General features: G+C 37.9%; 1 pseudogene; it reads left to right on the top strand.

Moving 5' to 3' along the window:
* Positions 1-6,204: 6,204 nt before the first annotated feature.
* LOC116871493 lies at positions 6,205-6,317 on the top strand (annotated as a pseudogene).
* Positions 6,318-9,094: the final 2,777 nt, after the last annotated feature.

The following is a 9,094-nucleotide window of genomic DNA, read 5'->3' as shown; positions in this document are numbered from 1 at the left end:
TGCAGGGTATAGAGCTGGGTTTTTTTCTCATCTGTTATATTTACAGGTATCTGCTTGGGTTTTCTCTGGTTCTCTCATTAAACTATATACCCCTCAAGAGCTTACCGTTTAATGTGTATCTTCTGCTTCTTTCATAATCCTCCAAAGTGCCTGGTAGAGGGCTTGGTGTGTGAAAGATTGTCAATAAACTGTGGCTGATGGCTAAAAATCTCCCTGTACATAGGTGGAACAACCCTAAGCAAGCATTAACAGCTAGAATTTCTTCAGTCTTGAAAGTAGTCAGTGTCTAAAACCTGGAAAACAGGACACTCTGGCCACATCAGTACTCAGGAATGACTAAATATTTCATTTCTGCAACCAGTGTGTTTGTTTTTTTTAAGCCATCTCCAAAAGTAAGTAAGCATATAGTGACCTAAATCTTTCATTTTTATGACCCACTGGTATATAATAAACAGTAATCATAACGTAGACTCAATGTTTAGTAGTAGATGGCATAAGAACAGTCATTCTAAATGGAAGCACTCAAAGACTCAAGCTGTGGAAAACATAACTGAATTCTGTGAATGCCTATTAGTTAGCATAAATGAGGTTTTCAGTGGAGACTTTTCCACTCAAACTTCTAAAATATTCATCTTTGCTTTTCAGGCTTTGTATGAGCAAAATTGAAAGAAAACATGTAGGGTAAAATAAAAATTAGGAACTCTACCTCTAGAAGAGTAACTCCTGCACTGTGATTTGACAGGGTCAGGAGCTAGGAGGAAGCATTCAATTTTCAGCAGCTCTGCTCTGTCCCTAAAGCCTGCCATGTGTTCCAGCTTGGCCTTGATCTGCAGCCGTCCCTATTTACTGTGTGACAGACAGCTGTTCCCTCCCGGCTCTCCGCCATCCTTCCTCCACCTCACACGCCATCCCTGTGTAAAATAAGTCACTTGCCAAAACTGCAGCCCAATGGGAGCAGTAGTCTTTGCCTGGAAGGCTCAATATCAGACAAGGACGGATCAATCAAAGGGACAGATAAAAAAGCAGGCAGAAAAGAAAATGCTCTGATTCACAAGACTACCAAGACACAAAGCCTCCAATATGCCACCAAAAATCTTGTACTTTTTATCATATTTGGTTCTATTCTTGGCTGTGAAAGCCTTCCCCTCACCTGCTGGTCTCTTTTTGAAGTAGAGACAAGAGGAAAGGGAAGCTCAGTGCAGATCATGATTGAGAGCTCCCTGTGTGGACACTCAAATCACACCTGGAGACAGAGACGCTATTGTGTCTAGCAGGGACAGCCATTTGTAAATGTCCCTTTCTCATTATCAGGCTCAGGAGTCTCACCACCACATTTTTATGTAACAACTTAAAAGCTCTTTACAAAAATAATTTGGGATGGCCTGAAATAAGGTATTTAAACACGTGAGTTTGTGCATGTGTATTCCTTATTGGCATATGCGTGTATATATTTTTACACAAATGTATGCCACTAAAATAAAGAAAAAATTAATGCAACAAAAATAAAAGGGAACACCATGTCTTCTTTCAATTCTATATATATATTTTTTTAATACAGTTTGCTTTCATTTTCTTTTAGATTTCCTGTTTCTGGAAGACAATGATTTGAATGAAGTAGAGGATTATGGAGCCCAAAATACAGAAATTCACCTTTTTCCTTAGAACAACTTATTTTATCATTCTGAATGATGAACAGCATGGTTGGCCATCTGTTAGAGAGACTGAAGAGGGTATGCCTGCTGCAGCTGGGAGGTTAGACCCCTAATCTCTCCTGTTCCTCCCAAATTAAGCAGTTCCATGATCTTCATGTGCCAGGCAAATTGCTTTTAAAACATTTTTCCAAGAAAATTGTCAAACTCAATAGTAGTTGATTCATACAGATAATTGCCAATACTTTTGGTATCTTTTCTGTTCAAGCGGGAAAAGAAGAGTGGAGAGGAACAATTCCATGGGATTCCATTCCATTGAAAGTAGAGAAATCCTTTCAGACAGTGACTTAGTCTGTGTCAGCTTCCCATTTGTGATGCTGCCATTACATGGTTGGGTTGTAGTTTCCATTATGGTTCCCATCTTCAGACTTTGTTATTCACACCTACCTTGACATTACTGACTTCAACCAGGGAAGAAATATTCCTATGAAAGACTATGAAATTTATGTTATTAATTTGCTTTTGAGGTGAGAAAAAGCAAGCAGAAGATGATTTAAATTTCAAGAAATCTCTTTACCATGTCTAGTTGCATTACCACCTATGGACACGATTTTTATTTTCATTTAAGAAAGGAATACATAAATACACCCATGGCCTCACAAGGGGAAAGTAGAGCAAGTCCTACTATGCTGATCCCCATCCCAAAACCTTCTCATGTTGGTAAATCCTAGTGAAAATAAAAATCTGGGGCAACTTTGAAGAGTGAGAGAAGTTGTTTGTTTAATGCAACATAACCTCTAGAAAAGTGGAATGGAAGAGAGTAAAACTGTTGCTAAGAGCCAGCCCCAAACCTGCAAAGCAAGTTTAAAGGATAATTGTATGGACTCTTTGTACCAGCTTGAATCATTTTTAGCTCCAGCAAGTAGACTCAGCTTCCTCTCTTTATAATGATGCTCCTTAGTATCTACTCACAGCACTAGGACAATTACCCCATTGAAGATAATCACCACTGAGCATTTCCACCACATGTCTAAACATATACACATAAATGTGTGTGTGTGTGTGTGTGTGTGTGTGTGTATAAGGACACTTTGAAATACATTTTCTGTCATCCTGAAGAGTAAGTACTTAAAGTACCAGAGAGTTAAATCATGGATATCATATCTACCATTACACAAGTTAGGAATCTGAAGCTCAGAAAGATTACTTCCTTGCCCAAGCTACGCTGCTAATACTGGTGCTACAGAATTTGAAATTCCATTTGACTGGTTAAAGCCCATGCTCTTCCCAATATACCAGACTGCTTTTCAGTCCCTTCTCCCTGCTGAGGGGAGAACTCTGTAAAAAAAATTGTCTCATTACTATGAGTTTCTAGTCCATTGGAGTGCATTGTTCTTAAAACAAATAGTGGAGACTCCTTTTTCTACTTAAAAAAATCTAAAACATCAGGTATTAATGTATTAAAACAGTTGTTCATTTAGCTATGGGGGCATTTTCACTGGCAGAATGAATGTTTTAAGGCACAAATTAGTGCTTAATTTTAGTAACACATTTAGATAGTAACCCTTAAAGTAAGAATTTTCCTGGTAAAGCTTCATTTGTTTTGCTTAGTAATGAGAATAGTCAAATACATTAAAAACTGGATGATCACCAAATCACAAATGGGATTTGAGTGGACAGCTACAGTGAGTAGCACCGTTTTGATTACTTGAACAAAGTAGAAAAGAGCATTCAGGCAAAGAATCAGGATTATGTAGGGTCTAATCTTGGCTTTCCACTGACTACCATAGTCAACTGTCTTAAGCTCAGTAAATGTAAAGTTCTTGTTCTACAAAATGCACTAAATAACACCTAGCTCCACTAAGATATAAATTTCTATGCTATATTCAGCACACCCTCTCACTATATGAAAGTTTCGATTAGAGACCACCCTTGAATAGTATTTTTAAGGAAGGAGAATGATTTGAAGGATTCACTGACAGTTTGATTGCATTCACATAATCAATCATATTCTAATAACACTGCGTTGTCTAATATATCAATGAACATTCTAACCCAGGTTTTAGTTTATCAACACTACATATAATACAAAGTAGAATGGAAGGCCCTTCAAAGTTAATGAGCTGACTGTGAAGGCTGTCTTTGGAGGCGTTACTCGCTGTTGCCTCTTCCCATTTTCCATATACGCACTAGTTAAAATATATTGGTTGTACTGGTTACCAATACATATAAAATATATTGGTTTTGTAATTAAAGGATATTTTACAATACCTAGCTTATTCTCTTCAAAAATACCAAGGTCACGGGGCGCCTGGGTGGCTCAGTGGGTTAAACCTCTGCCTTCAGCTCGGGTCATGATCTCAAGGTCCTGGGATCGAGCCCTGCATCGAGCTCTCTGCTCGGCAGGGAGACTGCTTCCCCTTCTCTCTCTGCCTACTGCTCTGCCTACTTGTGATCTCTCTCTCTGTCAAATAAATAAATAAAGTCTTTTAAAAAAAATACCAAGGTCACAAAAAGGTTGAGGAAACTATTGCACATTAAAGGAGAGTAAAGGGACTTGATAATTAAATACAATGTATGCTCTCGGATTGAATCCTAAACTAGGGAGAAACTAGCTCTAAAGGATAATATTGAAATAACTGATAAAATTTGAGCATGAAATAAAAGTTAGGTAACAGTATAAAATCAATAATAAATTTCCTGCGTTTATGATTGTACGCGAATTATGTAAGAGAATTCCTTGTGCTTTGCAAATATACACTGAGGTATTTAAGGGTAAAATAGTATGATACCTCTAACACATTGAAATGGTTCAGAGAAAAGATATCTGAATATTTATATATGTATCTATACATATATAGAGAGAGTATGTCTAAACATATACACATATATACGTGTGTATATATATAAGGACATATATACATATAAGCATAGGCTTATACATGCATGTATAAATATATATGTGAGAGAAAGAGAGAATTTTATAAAAACAAATGGGACCAAGGGGTGCCTGGGTGGCTCAGTTGGTTGAGCATCCAACTCTTGATTTTGGCTCAGATCATGATCTCAGGATCTTGGGATCAAACCCTGTGTCAGGCTCCCCACTCAGCAGGGAGTCTGCATGAGGATTCTCTCTCTCTTTCCCTCTGCCCCTCCTTGCTCTTTCTCCCTCTAAAATAAATAAACAAATCTTTAAAAAAAAAAATAGGACCAAATCTAAACTATTCTTAAATCCAAACAGTAGTTATATGATGGGTCCTTGTACTATTCTTATAGCTTTTTTGTAAGTTTAAATTATTTTAAAACTAAGTTACAAAAAAATTGGCTCAGAACAAACATTTTACAAAATATGTTATTAACTACCTTATGGGTAAAGAGTTATGGTTTTATATACTCAACCAATGCATCATCCAACACGTATCCTATTTTCTGCGAGTAATATCCTCTATATCTTGGACCTGCTTCTTCTCTTTATTCCCTTTACCCCTGACTCTGAGCACTTTTTCCACTATTCTACCCATATGATAGCTACCATGTCCCTGCTCCCATGGCTGCAACCAGTTGGACCATATGTAGGCATTTGACCCAAGATGGGCCAATCTAAGAATCTCTCCATTAATTTTGCACTAGTCGTAAAGGACTAAATCAGCTATTTTCTGAAGGTTGTCTCAGTTTGGATTCCACCCCCCAAAGGTTCTGAGGAAGAATTTGAGTACAAATACTTTATTTGGGAGATGATCCCAGGAAGCGTGGTAAGAGAGTGAGGAAATGAGAGGAGGAAAAGAAGAAAGCAGTAACGAAAGATGTTGAGTCCTGCTGGGGACATCTCAGAGGCCCATAACACAAAACTCAGAACTGGGGAGAGGGGGTGGTTTATGTACCCACTCCTATCCCTCTCTGACTGAAGCTAACTCCTGTGCATACGAACCACTGGGCACTTTTGGCCTGCCCTCTCTGCCATCCCAGCCCGTTTCTCCAGCCTGTGTTCTCAGAAAAGAAAATGCAGAAAACAGAAAAAATTGTTTCTGTTTTTCTCAATACAGAAAAATGCAGGTGCTCAAGGTAGGGAGCCTGGGACAGAGAAGGGACTAACTCTTCAGCCACAGGTGACCTCACGGATGGGCCAAGAGTATGACCAAGGCAGCAACAATGCCTAATACAGCGGTTATTGATGGAAATTTAAAAAGTTATCAGTGAGCTGTGCTTCCTGCCATGTGGAAGAGTCTGGTCTAGAGCAAAAGAGCGGGAAGCAGACTGGCAGAGAAAGAGGAGAGAGTGTTGCAGTAATGGGCATATTAGCTCCAGACGCTCTTGAGGCCCAGGCCCTGGCTTTGTCCATTCCACCTTTTCTAGGATTCAGGGAGCAATTGAAGTCACCTTTACTGCTCAACACAGCTGAATTGAACATGAGTTCTCTCATGTTGTTCTTTGAATATGGTGAATGATAAACATTAGCACTGCCTTTTACTTTATAGACAGCCAATGCAAATACGGTTTTCCTTTTTCTTCTCTGTTTGGTGCAAGACACTTAAATGTCTCTTTTGAAAAGCAAAAGAGCTTTGTGCAGTGGCAGTATCGTAGCCAATGAGGTTTATCCAAGGTGCGATTATTGCTAATTGAAAAGCACAAGAAATCTGACTATTAAACTTACTAAGATAGTATCATCTACATCCCTGTGATGAGATAGCAATACTTTGACCTTAAATCCCCACCATATAAATGTAACCAAAATAGAGTAACAATTGTGAAAACTTCAGCTGGGACCTCTGTATTTCCTTTTAATTTGAGGCCATTTTTAAACTTCCTCAAATATTTTCTTTCTTGATCTACTGTTGCATATATCTTTGTACAACCAAAACTCATCAGACTTCATAAAACATTCTCCATCTATCCTGAGGGTAATCTTGTGAAAAAAAAATTCAATGATTTCAATCTCTAGAATGGACTTTACAATTTTTGAAAAAAAATCTGTTTCCTAAGTAACTAAAAGGAAATCGAAATATAGTTTAGCTTACAAAAACAACTCACACATTTTATTTTGTGAGGTAGGAAACAAAAACATATTTATTTCCTGATCCTGAGAACACAGCAGTGTTTTGAGACAAAACAAAGATGGATGATTTTAATGTGCAGTGAAGTTGAAAAAAAAAATAAGAAAGAAAAAAAACAGCAAGATATATGCCATATGCACACATACACACACACTGTAAAGACAACCCAATAAAAAACATTCCTCAGAACACATTTCTCATGAGATTCTGGAATGTATGTTGTAAAAGCATATATGGAGTATGTACAAGTTAAGACACAGACAAGTCAATGGCACAACAATGCAGATCATGGAATGATCACCATCACCATTTTCCCCACACCCATCCTGGCCACTTACCTAGGAAGAGTCTATTGTCCAGGCTGTTCTAGCCTTCCTAGAGTAACATTTCAAATCACTACATGGATGTATATAAGATATACCCTAAAAGTCATGCTTACAGATATTAAGAGCTCAAACAAGGAGCTCTTTTTCATGATATTTTCACAAACTGGTCATCCTCTTTCTTAATTTGTATCTTATCTATCTTATTATCTATCTTATCTGTCTTATTATGGCTGTGTTTATTGAGAATTGGTTTGATTTTGAAAATATGAAATTGTCTAGATTGCCCATATCAAAGCAATTATATGAGCAATTTTTTAAAAAGGCAACTCAAAAGCACAATGTTTACCTGAATTATCTGGATAGCTCTCAACTTTATAATTCATTCTGTCAGCATGATTTTCATTTCTCTTCTTTATTTTCCATCCCCTGATGCAGGACACCGAGATGTCTCTTTTGGAAAATAGAATAGCACAGAGTTAAACATGGGAGCTCTGGAATCATAATTAGTTGCTTAAACTCTATATGCCTCAGTTTCCGTATTTATAAAACTGGGGTATTAATGGTATCTGATTCATAAACCTGTATTAAGGATCAAGTGAGGTAAATACAGTAAAGCACTTAGAAAGTAATTGAAAGCAGAGATATTCATATACTATTATCATAGTAGCCTTATGGTCAATAGCCAAAAGGTAGAAGCAATTTAAGTGGCCATCAATGGAGGAATGAATAAAGTATACATAGATGTAGATATAGATACCATAAAATACTATGCAGTCTTAAAAAGGAAAGAAATTCTTTTTATTTTTTTAAGAGAGAGAGCATGCGGTAAAGGCAAGGAGGGGCAAAGGGAGAAGGAAGAGAGAATCTTAAGCAGGCTCAACGCCCAGCAGGGTCCTGCACGGGACTCCATCTCACAACACTGAGATCATGACCTGAGCTGAAATCAAGAGTCATACGTGTAACCCACTGAGCCACACAGGCATCCCAAAAAGGAAGGAAATTCTGACACATGCTAAAACATGCACGAACCTTGAGAACATTCTGCTGAGTGAAATAAGCCAGTCACAAAAAGATAAATACTGCCTCATTTCACTTACATGAGGTATCAAGGGTAGTCACACTCATAGAAACAAAGTAGAGTGATGGTTGCCAAGGACAGGGGAAGGGAGGAATGGGGAGCTGTTTATTGGGTATAGTTTCAGTTTTTAAGATGAAAAATTCTGGAGATCGATTGCACAACAATGTGCACCTACTAAACATTATTGCATTGTACACTTAAAAATACCTAAGATGGTACTCAAAAAACAAACTGAGTGTTGTGGGGGGGGGGGGGGTTGGGTTATGGATATTGGGGAGGGCGTGTGCTATATGGTGAGTGCTCTGAGGTGTGTAAGCCTGATGATTTACAGACCTGTACCCCTGGGGCTAATAATACATTATATGTTAATTAAAAAAAATCTGAGATGGTAAGTTTTGTTACATGTATTTTACCACAATTTAAAAAAATGAAAAAAAAAAAAACAGAAAAGGAATTTTTCTTAAGAAGATTTTATTTTACCTTTAAAAAATAACACTTAGAAAGTACATGGCACAGAGAGCTTCAATTAAATTTTCCCTTCTCTCTCAAATTTTCTAATTCAAGATGAGGCTTTTTTGCATATTCTGTAATCGTGTGTAGATATTTAATAAACATCAGAGGATCCTCTGGGTTCAAATGGAAGCAAGCGATTGATATTTTGTAGGGTTGTTCAGGGGGCCCTGGGTGGGGATAAGCCCTGTGAGGAAGGAAGTGCCTGGAATCAGATATCTAAGCAAGGATCAGAAGCACAAGTGGTGCACTCTCCGTGGGGTAACATGAAAAAAGCTGGCAGCCAACCAGTTAGCTGTTTATGTAAATGAAGGAGAGCTACTACATACAGATTCTGGTTCCTGATCCAGCAGTGGTTCACTATAAACTCTCTCCAGGCCATAAAAGGAGACTAAGAGGTGGGCAATTCAAGCACAAGAAGAATAAATAATATCCCTCAGACCCATGGCATTCAAAGCTCCTGTCAACTGCTTTGACGGG

The sequence above is a fragment of the Lontra canadensis genome, unplaced genomic scaffold (assembly GCF_010015895.1).
Source record: "Lontra canadensis isolate GAN:19392208 unplaced genomic scaffold, GSC_riverotter_1.0 scaffold1, whole genome shotgun sequence".
NCBI lineage: Eukaryota > Metazoa > Chordata > Mammalia > Carnivora > Mustelidae > Lontra > Lontra canadensis.
The sequence above is the reverse complement of the archived record's forward strand: the minus strand, read 5'-3'. Positions and strand labels throughout refer to the sequence as shown.